The sequence below is a fragment of the Camelus ferus genome, chromosome 9, assembly GCF_009834535.1.
Source record: "Camelus ferus isolate YT-003-E chromosome 9, BCGSAC_Cfer_1.0, whole genome shotgun sequence".
NCBI classification, from domain to species: domain Eukaryota; kingdom Metazoa; phylum Chordata; class Mammalia; order Artiodactyla; family Camelidae; genus Camelus; species Camelus ferus.
The window spans coordinates 26,765,898-26,776,389 of record NC_045704.1 but is presented as its reverse complement, the minus strand read 5'-3'; positions in this window follow the sequence as shown (position 1 = coordinate 26,776,389).

Here is a 10,492-nt window from a genome sequence, read left to right as displayed (position 1 = left end):
ATATAGATATAGATATAGACATATTCTTTTTTATTACATATTATTACAAGATATTGAATGTAGTTCCCTGTGATGTAAAGTAGAACCTTGTTGTTTGTCTATTTTGTATATAGTAGTTAGTATCTACAAATCCCAAATTCCTAATTTATTCCTCCCTCCCCTTTCCCTTTTGATAACCATAAGTTTGTTTTCTATATCTGTGAGCCTGTTTCTTTTTTGTAAATAGGTACATTTGTGTGATTTTTAAAGATTCCACATATAAGTGATGTCATATGGTATTTGTCTTTCTCTTTCTGACTTACATCACATAGTTGATGATCTCTAGGTCTATCTGTGTTGCTGCAAATGGCATTATTTTATTCTTTTTTATGGGTGAGTAGTATCACCACAAGTTCTTTATATAATCATCTGTCAGTGGACATTTATGTTGCTTCCATGTCTTGGCTGGTGTAAATGGTGCTGCTATAAACATTGAGGTGCATGTATCTTTTTGAATTAGAGTTTTCTCTGGATATGTGCCCAGGAGTGGGATTGCTGGATCATATGGTAACTATTTTTAACTTTTTAAGGAATCTCCATACTGTTTTCCATAGTGGCTGCACCAAACTACATTCCCACCAACATTGTAGGAGGGTTCCCTTTTCTCCGTACCCTCTCCAGCATTTATTATTTGTGGACTTTTTAATGACAGCCATTCTGAGTAGTGTGAGGTGATACCTCATTGGAGTTTTGATTGCATTTCTCTGATAATTAGTGATACTGAACATCTTTTCATGTGTCTTCCGCCATCCAGATGTCTTCATTGGAGAAACGTCTGTTTAGGTCTTCTGTCTTATTTTTGATTGAGTTCTTTTTGTTGTTGTTGTTGTTATTGAGCTGTATGAGTTGTTTGTATACTCTGAAAATTAAGGCCTTGTCATTTGCATAGTTTGCAAATATTTTCTCCCAGTCTGTAAGTTGTCTTTTCATTTTGTTTATAGTTTCCCTTGCGAAAAGAAAAAGGAAAACCTTTTCCTGTGCAAAAGACTTTAAGTTTAATTAGGTCCCATTTGTTTATTTTTGCTTTTATTTCTATTGCCTTGGAGAACATTGATACAATTTATATCAGAGAATGTTTTGCCTATGTTCTCTATGTTTGTTTCTAGGAGATTTATGGTATCTTGTCTTCTGTTTAACGTCTTTTGGCAATTTTGAGTTTATTTTTGTAAATGGTGTAAGGGAGTGTTCCAACTCCATTGATTTACATGCAGCTGTCCAGCTTTCTTAATACCAGTTGCCAAAGAGACTCTTTTCTCTGTTGTATGTTCTTGCCTCCTTTGTTGAAGTTTTTTTTGAGTTTTTTTAACTTTTTTATTGATTTATAGTCATTTTACAATGTTGTGTCAAATTCCAGTGTTCAGCACAATTTTTCATTTATACATGAACATATATATATTCATTGTCACATTTTTTTCTCTGTGAGCTACCATAAGATCTTGTGTATATTGCCCTGTGGTTTACAGTATAATCTTGTTTATCTATTCTACAATTTTAAAATCCCATCTATCCCTTCCCACCCTCCACCCCCTTGGCAACCACAAGTTTGTATTCTATGTCTATGAGTTTATTTCTGTGTTGAAGATTTATTGATCATAGGTGTGGGTTTATTTCTGAGCTCTCTATTCTGCTCCATTGATCCATATGGCTGTTGTTCTTCCAATACCATCCTGTTTTGACTACTGTAGCTCTATAGTATTGTCTAAAGTCTGGGAGGGTTAGTCTTCCAGCTTCATTATTTTTTTCCATATTGCTTTGGCAGTTCTGAGTCTTTTGTAATTCCATATAAATTTTAGGATTATTTGTCTTAGTTCTGGGTAATTTGATAGGGATTGCATTAAATCTGTATATTGCTTTGGGTAGTATGGCCATTTTAATAATATTAATTCTTTCAATCCAAGAGCATGGGATTTTTTTCCATTTTTAAATCATCTTTAATTTTCTTTATCAATGTTTCATAGTTCTCAGGATATAAGTATTTCACCTCCTTGTAATTTTGAAAGGGATTTTTTTTTCTTACTTTCCTGTTCTGATATTTCATTATTAGTGTAAAGAAATGCAACAGATTTCTGAATGTTAATCTTGTATTCTGCTACCTTGCCAAATTCATTTATCAGCTCTAGTAGTTTTTGTGTGGAACCTTTAAGGGTTTTCTTTATATAGTATCATGTCTTCTGCATATAGTGATACTTTTACCTCTTTCCTTCCAATTTGATCCCTTTTATTTCATTTTTTGTCTGACTGGTATGGCTAGGACTTTCAATACTTTGTTGAATAGAAGTGGTGAGAGTGAGCATCCTTGTCTTCGTCCAGATTTTAGTAGGAAGGCTTTCAGATTTTCACCATTGATTTTTATGTTAGCTGTGGGTTTACCATAAATAACTTTTATTATGTTGAGTTATATTCCCTTTAGAGCCATGTTGGTAAGTTTTCATCATGAATGGATGTTAAATTTTATCAAATGCTTTCTGTATCAACTGAGATAATCTATGTGGTTTTTGTCTAGTCTTTTGTTGATGTGGTGCATCACATTGTCTGATTTGCTTATGTCGAACCATTCTTGAGACGCTGGGATCAATCCAGCTTAACAGTACTGTATGATCTTTTTTATGTGCTTTTACATTCAGTTTGCTGATATTTTGTTGAGAATTTTTGCATCTGTATTCATTGAAGATATTGGGCTGTGATTTTCTCATCTGGTAGTATATTTGTCTGGTTTGGGTATCAGGGTGGATGGTGATGCTATAGAATGAATTTGGGAGTGTTTTCTCCACTTCAATCTTTTGGAATATTTGAGAAGGATCAGTATAAGTTCTTCTTTGTATGTTTAGTAGAATTCCCCAGTGAAACCATCCAATCCTGGGCTTTTGTTTGCAGTGGTGTTTTGTTTTGTTTTGTTTTGTTTGGTTTGGTTTGGTTTGGTTTGGCTTTGTTTTGTTTGGTTTTGTTTTGTTTTAATAAAGACTCTATTTCACATCTAGTGATCAGTCTATTCAAATAATCTATTTCCTCTTGATTCAGTGCTGGTGGACTGTATGTTTCTAGAAACTTGTCAAATTCTTCTAGGTTTTCAAATTTGTCACCATATAATTGTTCATAGTACATTTTGTTTTGTTTTGTTTTGTTTGTTTGTTTGTTTGTTGATACTTTTGTGGCATCAATTGTAACTTCTCTTTTACACTTCTCATTTTGTTTATTTGGGTCCTCTCTTTTCTTCATGGTTAGCCTGACCAGAGGTTTATCAATTTGATTTACTCTTTAAAAAACTAGCTCTTGGTTTTACTTTTTTTTTTCTTTTTTTAATCTCTATTTTATTTATTTCCTCTCTGATCTTCATTATTTCTTTCCTTCTGCTGACTTTAGGTTGGGTTTGTAATTCTTTTTCTAGCTCTATTAGGTGGTAGGTTAGGTTGTTTATTTGGAGTTTTTGTTGTTTTTTGATGAAGGCTTGTATTTCTATGAACTTCCCTCTTAGAACTGCTTTTGCAGCATCCCATAGATTTTGTGTAGTGTGTTTTCATTATTATTTGTCTCAAGGTATTTTGTAATTTCCATTTTGATTTCACCACTGACCTTTTTTTTTTTTTTAGTAGCATGTTGTTTAGTCTCCATGCAGTCATTTTTTTCTCATTTTTCTTTCTGTGGTTGATTTCTTGTTTCATGTCATTTTGGTCAGAAAAGATGCTTGAATTAATTTAAATTTGTTAAGGCTTGTTTTGCGCTCAAGTATGCAGTCTTTCCTAAAGAATGTTTCATGTGCACTTGAAAAGAATATATATATATATATATTTTTTTTTTTGAGGGGGGTGTAAGGTCCTGAAAATATCAATTAAGTCTAACTGTTCTATTGTGTCATTTAGTATCTTCATTGCCTTATTGATTTTCTGTCTGGAAGATGTTAGTCAGGTTTAAAATTCTCCTACTATTATTGTATTCCTATAAATTTCTCTCTTTATGTCTATTAGTGTTTGTTTTATGTATTTAGTGCTCCCATATTGGATGCATCTATATTAACAAGTGTAATGTCCTCTTTTTTTAATTGATTCTTTTATCATTATATAATGTCCTTCTTTTTCTTTCTTTATGGCCTTGTTTTAAAGTCTATTTTGTCTTATATGAGTATTGCTACCTCCTCTTTCTTATCATTTCCATTTGCATAATTTTTTTTTCTTCCTCTCTCTTTCAATCTATGTGTATCCTTCACCCTAAAGTAGGTCTCTTATAGGCAGCATATTGTAGGCTCTTGTTTTATTATTCAATCTGCCACTTATGTCTTTTGATTGGAGCATTTAGTCCATTGACATTTAAGGTGATTATTGATGGATAATTTATTGACATTTTAAACCTTGTTTTCCAGTTGATTTTTCATTTCTTCTTGTCCCTTTCTTTTTCTTTTTCCTTTTGTGGTTTGATGATTTTCTTTTGTATTATGCTGGAGTTCTTTTCTTTTTGATTTTGTGACTCTATTTTGACTTGCGGTTACCCTGCTTTTCAAGTATGTTAACTCATTACTGTATCTATATGCTTTAGACTGTATTGGTTCAAACACATTCTAAAAAAAAAAAAAAAAATCTGTGTTTTCTCATTACCCTCAGCCACATTTTATGATTTTGATGTCCTCTTTTACATCTACAAGTTTGTTCTTTTCCTGTTCATTGTAGTTATCATCTCATTTCCAATTGTGATTTTTTTTCTTTTCTATAGATTCTTGTTTCTTTTCTATTTAGAGAAGACCTTTCAATGTTTCTTTTAGGATAAGTGTAGTATTGCTGCATTCTTTTAGCATTTGCTTATCTGAGAAAATCCTCATCTATCCTTCTATTCTAAATGATAATCTTGCTGAGTAGAGTATCTTAGGTTGTAGGTTTTTCTCTTTCAGGACTTTGAATATATCTTGCCACTCCCTCTGTCCTTCAGTATTTCTGTAGAGAAATTGGCTAATAGCCTTAAAGGGATTCCCTTGTAACTTTTTATTTTTTTCTTGCTGCCTTTAAAATCTTCTCTTTATCTTTAACTCTTGTCATTTTAACTGTAATGTATCTTGGTGTAGGTCTGTTTGGGCTCATCTTGTTTAGGACCCGCTATGCTTCTTATACTTGGATATCTGTTTCCTTCTTTAGGCTTGAGAAATTTTCCGTCATGTATCTTCATATATGTTTTTGATCCCCTCTTCTCTTTCTTCTCCTTCTGGGATCTGTATTATGTGTAGATTGGTATGCTTTATATTATACCATAAGTTTCTTATATTGCTTTCATTTTTTTTTTAAATTAGTTACTCTGTCTGCTGTTCTGATTGGGTGATTTCCACTTTTCTATCTTCCAGATCACTTATTCATTCTTCTACATCATCTAGTTTGCTATTTATTGCCTTTAGCTTGGCTTTCATCTGAGCAAAAAAGGTTTCTGATTTTAATTAGCTCCTGTATAGTTTCTAGCTCCTTTTTACAGAAATCTGCATTTCTATCAATAGGCTTTCTTAATTCCTTCAGTATTTTTATTATCTCTTTCTTGAACTCAAGATGTGGTAGACTGGTTCACTGTTTGTTTTTCCTGGGGATTTCTCTTATTCTTTCAATTGGGAGTGGTCCCTCGGCCACCAGGGCAAGTCCATCGAAGTTATGCACCAGGACCCTCTGCAGTCATGCATAGGAGAGCACTTGGATTCTCTGTGGGCTACAGGATCAGCACAGACCCCAGCTCTGCCTCTGCACAACCATGCCTCCTGTTAATGCCGGAACTGCCCCAGCCATGCACCAGCACTCAACTTGGATGTCCCACAGTCACCAAGACCACAAAGGCACCAGAGGCACAAATCCTCCAAGATTGCCTAGGACATGGCTCAGACCTCAGCCCTGCCTATATTTGGGGGAAAACTATCAGCAATTATGCCCTCCTAGAGATCCCAGAGTCAGAGCCACACCCTACTTTGAGCAAGCCAAGAAAGGGGCTACTATGGTGGGGTCCCACCCCTCCCCTGTGTATGCCAACAATGGGGCTTTTTATGGTGAACCCAGCCTCCTTTGCACACACGCCTAGTTTCAGCCTGTAGCACATTCCAGCCCCTTCAGGCTGTCTCCACTCAGCCAAAGCCAGTCGTCTCCCCAGGTCTGTTCTCTGAAGCCCTTGCTTCAAACCCAGTCCCTACATGCACCAGCAGGCTCGCATCTCAGGCTGGGGACTTCAAGGACCCTCTGTGCTGGTTTCTGTCTGTTCTGCCTGCCACAAAGGGCCTGCTGTGCTCTCCTCCACACCTCTGGATCCTCCTTTCTGTCCAGGTTAATCTCCTCACTGGTGAAGGGACTTCCTCGGGTGAGGGCACTTTTCCTCTTTCACTGCTGCCTCCCAGGGGCACACATCTCATCATATCTCTTTCCTTTTTTTTTTTTTTTTATCCTACTCAGTTACATGGAGATTTTTCTTGTAGATTTGCTTGTATAAGATCTTCTGCCAGAGTTCAAAAGGGATTCTGCAAGAATTGTTCCACAGGTGGATTTTTTTTTATGTATTTGTGGGAGGAGGTAAACGCTACATCCTTCTACTCCGCTATCATAAAGCCCTTCCATGATTCATCTTCTAATCAGAAAATTTTGGCTCAAGTTTTTGAGCGGTGGCAGGATTGCAGTTAGGGGTAGAAAGCCAACCCTGAAATAAACTCTTTGTGGCCCCCTAGAGAGAGAGACAGAATGAGCTGGGTCTGTTTCTGCCTGAGGAAGGCTGCACTCCACAGACTGGTTTGGGGCTTTTTTTCCTGATGTTTTCACAGAGGAGTTAGAAGTCCTCTGAGTAGTCACTTGCCCAAAGGGGTCCCACAGTGAGTCCCTGACAAAGCCTAGATCTGAATTCCAGGTTCTCGACCCCTGAATAGTGCCCTCCCTCTCACCATCATATGGGGGGAGGAATGGAATGAGGTAGAAGATAAGGTAAGGCTGAGATAAGGGGAAAAGTGTAAGAGGAAAGGGTAACAGTGATTCTCCAAGAACTTTTTCTAAAACCATAGGTTGCATTGCTGAAATCCAATGCTACGAGTCTCTCATTAGAAACAGTTGTCAAATCTACTGGAGCAAATAGTAACCTGGAGACTCAGAACAGGAATTTCCCTTGTCTAGCTACTCCCCCATGGATATGGTTACGTCCACAGCATCAGGGACAGGATCTTGCATCAGAAAAGCTTAGGAACAATTTTGGTTCAACTGCTCTTTCTGGACGTCCTGCCGAGAGCCTTTTGGCTATTATTTAGGATTAGAATTTGACTGTCCTGGGCCTTCAGCCTGAAGGAATTTTTACCCCACCCAGAGTTCTAAGGTGCCCATTAATCATATAAAGCCGGGCTGCAAGTGCACGGGTCCTGAATAATTTGTTATCCTGTAGCGCCACCTGGTGGATCTTTGGACGACCTGCCTTTAAAATCTATAGGAAGGACTAAAGTGGCAGGAAGGATATCATGACAGAATCCCATTTCCTCCGTGGCTGGGATGTAGTTGGCTCCCTCCTCCTCCCTCTCTCACACCTATGTGAGCACTCTTTCCCCTCTTGTTCAAAAATGGATGTGATTATTATCCCACAGTTTTTCTTTTGCAAGCGCCAGAGTGTGGCTCTAGAGAACTGTAGGTGTGGTTGCAGTGTGTTTATGTTGGTCCCCTCACCAGAAGGGATGCCACCTGAGGGGAGAGACTTGACTCTTTGCTGTTGTAACCTTAGTCCCTATGCCTGGCATGGGGCCTAGTACACAGCAGGCCCTCGAGTGTTTCTTAAAGGGAGGGTAGAAGGGAGGCAAGGCCAGAACATTTGCTTTAGACATTTTTGAACCCCTGCCACAACCAAAGTAGAGCCTGTCAGAGTAGTGTTGACCAGGGATGGACGAGTGGGTGATGGAGTAGTGCCTCTCTCCAGGACCTTGCCCTTGTCAGGCTCTCCTTGCTGGGCTCCCGCAGCATCCATCCCCTGGGGTGTCCTCACCGCTGTTTGGGTCTATAGTGAGATGAGGGCAACAGAAACTTACTTACCCTCCCTTACTATCCTTTCAGCATTGCTTTCAGATCCATCCACTTTTTTTCTCCTTCATTAATTCATTCACTAATTTAGCAAACATTTACCAAGCAGCTCTGGGTATCACACCTGTGAGTGGGGGATGTTGCTATCAAGAGAAACACAATACAATCCCTGCACTCAAGGAGCTGTGGTCTCTGGAAAGAGGAGGGAGCAAGACTAGAGGCAGGAAGATCAGTTAATAAACACAGGCCAGGAGAGCCATGATGAGGTTTTGACATCAAGTGGGCGGCAGGAGTGCACAGTCAGGGCTGGATTTGAGCCACGTGACTGACAGGCAAACCTGAGGTCCCTTTGCCTGTGGGTTTTCTATGGCATTTTCTATGTTTCCATAGGCAATGGACCCAGAGCTTGGATGCCCTGTTCATTGTTATGAAACCACAGTGGCCCTGATTGTCTCAGAAATCGTTTCTGAAAGCCCACACGAAATTAACTTGATTCTGACTGCATCAAGGTCCAGCTAGCCTGAACTGGACATTTTGACAATCGTCTCTGCATTTACAAGAAAAGTTTCAATTAAGGCGAGGTGGGGGGCAGGGCTGATGCTCATTTGCCTCCCAAGCAAATGCATCGGAGACTCTTCTAACAGGGAAAGAAAGTATAGCTAATGAAATTAAATTCAGGGAAGAAAGATGAACTCTGCTAATGATTAATATTCAACTTTAATAAATCAGCAGGACATGCTGAGTTGAGAAGTCACCTGGAGGGTTCTGGTCTGATGCCCATGAAAAGGAAGAACAATGAAAGAAACAATTTCAGCTCTCCCACATTCCCCCATAGCTTGTCTCTGGGGAAACACAATTATTAATTGCTTTGAAATGTCAGTTGCTTCACTTCAAAGTGGCCACTTCTTAGCTACTTCCCGATTCTCTCCCCCTTCCTCTCAAAAAGATTTGCAATGTGAAAATCAACTCTTCTGTTGGAAATCAAACCTGGGGACTGATACCCACCCCATCTATGTCCAACTAGTTTTGGACAAAGGAACAAATTTGCTCAATTCAACATATGTGGGTGGAGATCCTGCTGCTCCCTTCCTGTGCCCCCAAGGAGTCACAGTCAAGCCCAGAACCGTGTAAAGCAGGGTCCAGAGGCACCTGGAGGAGAGACAGAGCTAGGAGAGCTCTCAATGTAGGCAGTGCCCAGGGGGCAAAGGAGCCAGTGATGTCTTCCTGGAGGGACAGACTCTAGGCTTAAGGAATAGGGGGGTGGGTAGCTGGGGTCTGGTCCTCTTTCTTTGCCAGGCATAAGGGGCAGGTAGGAAAAGACCACTCCCCACTGGCTCCCACTTTGGGCAGGTGGACTAAAAATACTGCCTGCCATATCAGTAAACAAAGGATGTTGCAGCCTGGAGCCATCACCGGCTGGTGATCCTGAGGATGATCCCTGCCATCAAGCAGTCAGCTTCTGCAGCCCCACCCACCTTAACGCTGCACCCCGGGGGCACTCGGGAGCGGAACGCACAGGCTACTGGCCCTAGATCCTGAGGTGCACATCAAAGGAATGATTTCAACGAGCCCATATTTTGCACTTTCCCATAGATAGAAAAAATGCTAAATTAATTAACTTGAGCTATCTGGTTTTATTTAGTAGTAATATTTTGATGTTCAACTACCCGTTTTCTGTTGCAAAAACTCCTATATATGCTGGCTCCTCCCTTACCTCTTCAGAGCAGTCCCTTAGAGCTATCTGAGAGCCTGTCTCCCAGATTTGAAGTCCTCATAAAATCCACCAAAGAAAACCTAATTTTCAACTTTTAGGTTGTGCACTTTTTCCCATCAACAGGCATACAGCCTCCTTATTTCCTGCTCTCTTGCTTGTTGGGGTTTCACGGAACCTCCCTTGTGTGCCAGGCTCTGGGCTGGAGAGGAAGGGAAGCAGCTGCGAGCACTGGGCTTGGACCCTGCAGCTCACAGGAGAAGCCTGGGGTGTCTGGGAAACAAAGCACCAGGGGCACTCAGAGCAGGCAGGCACAGTGGCATGGCCTCAGGGAGGGGACATCCGTGTGACAGCCGAATAATCCCCCTATCCTGGACTCTTGTTTTTAACTCTGCAGTCTTTAAAATAATGTAATCTCTGGGATTCTGTGGCGTCCCCAAATCCTATTGACCTGTGAGTTGGATAAACACTGATCTCATTTGTGTCTGAATGAATGAGTGTTGTCTGTGCAAGCAGCAGGCTTCAGGGCCAGGCTGGTACCCAGCATAATAAAAGCCAACACATGCTTTGTGGTTACCAATGCACGCTCAAGAGAGCCCAGACACCCTCTCTTAGGGGGCTTGCAAAGGTCTGGGGGTGCGGGGAGCACATGCTGGAGGCCTGCCTAAAGGCTTGTCTGCTAAGTATCTCATGATCTTGCTGGCAGTGTGTCTGATCAGTCAGTTCCCCTGTGACTAAACCTTTGGTCACGGCA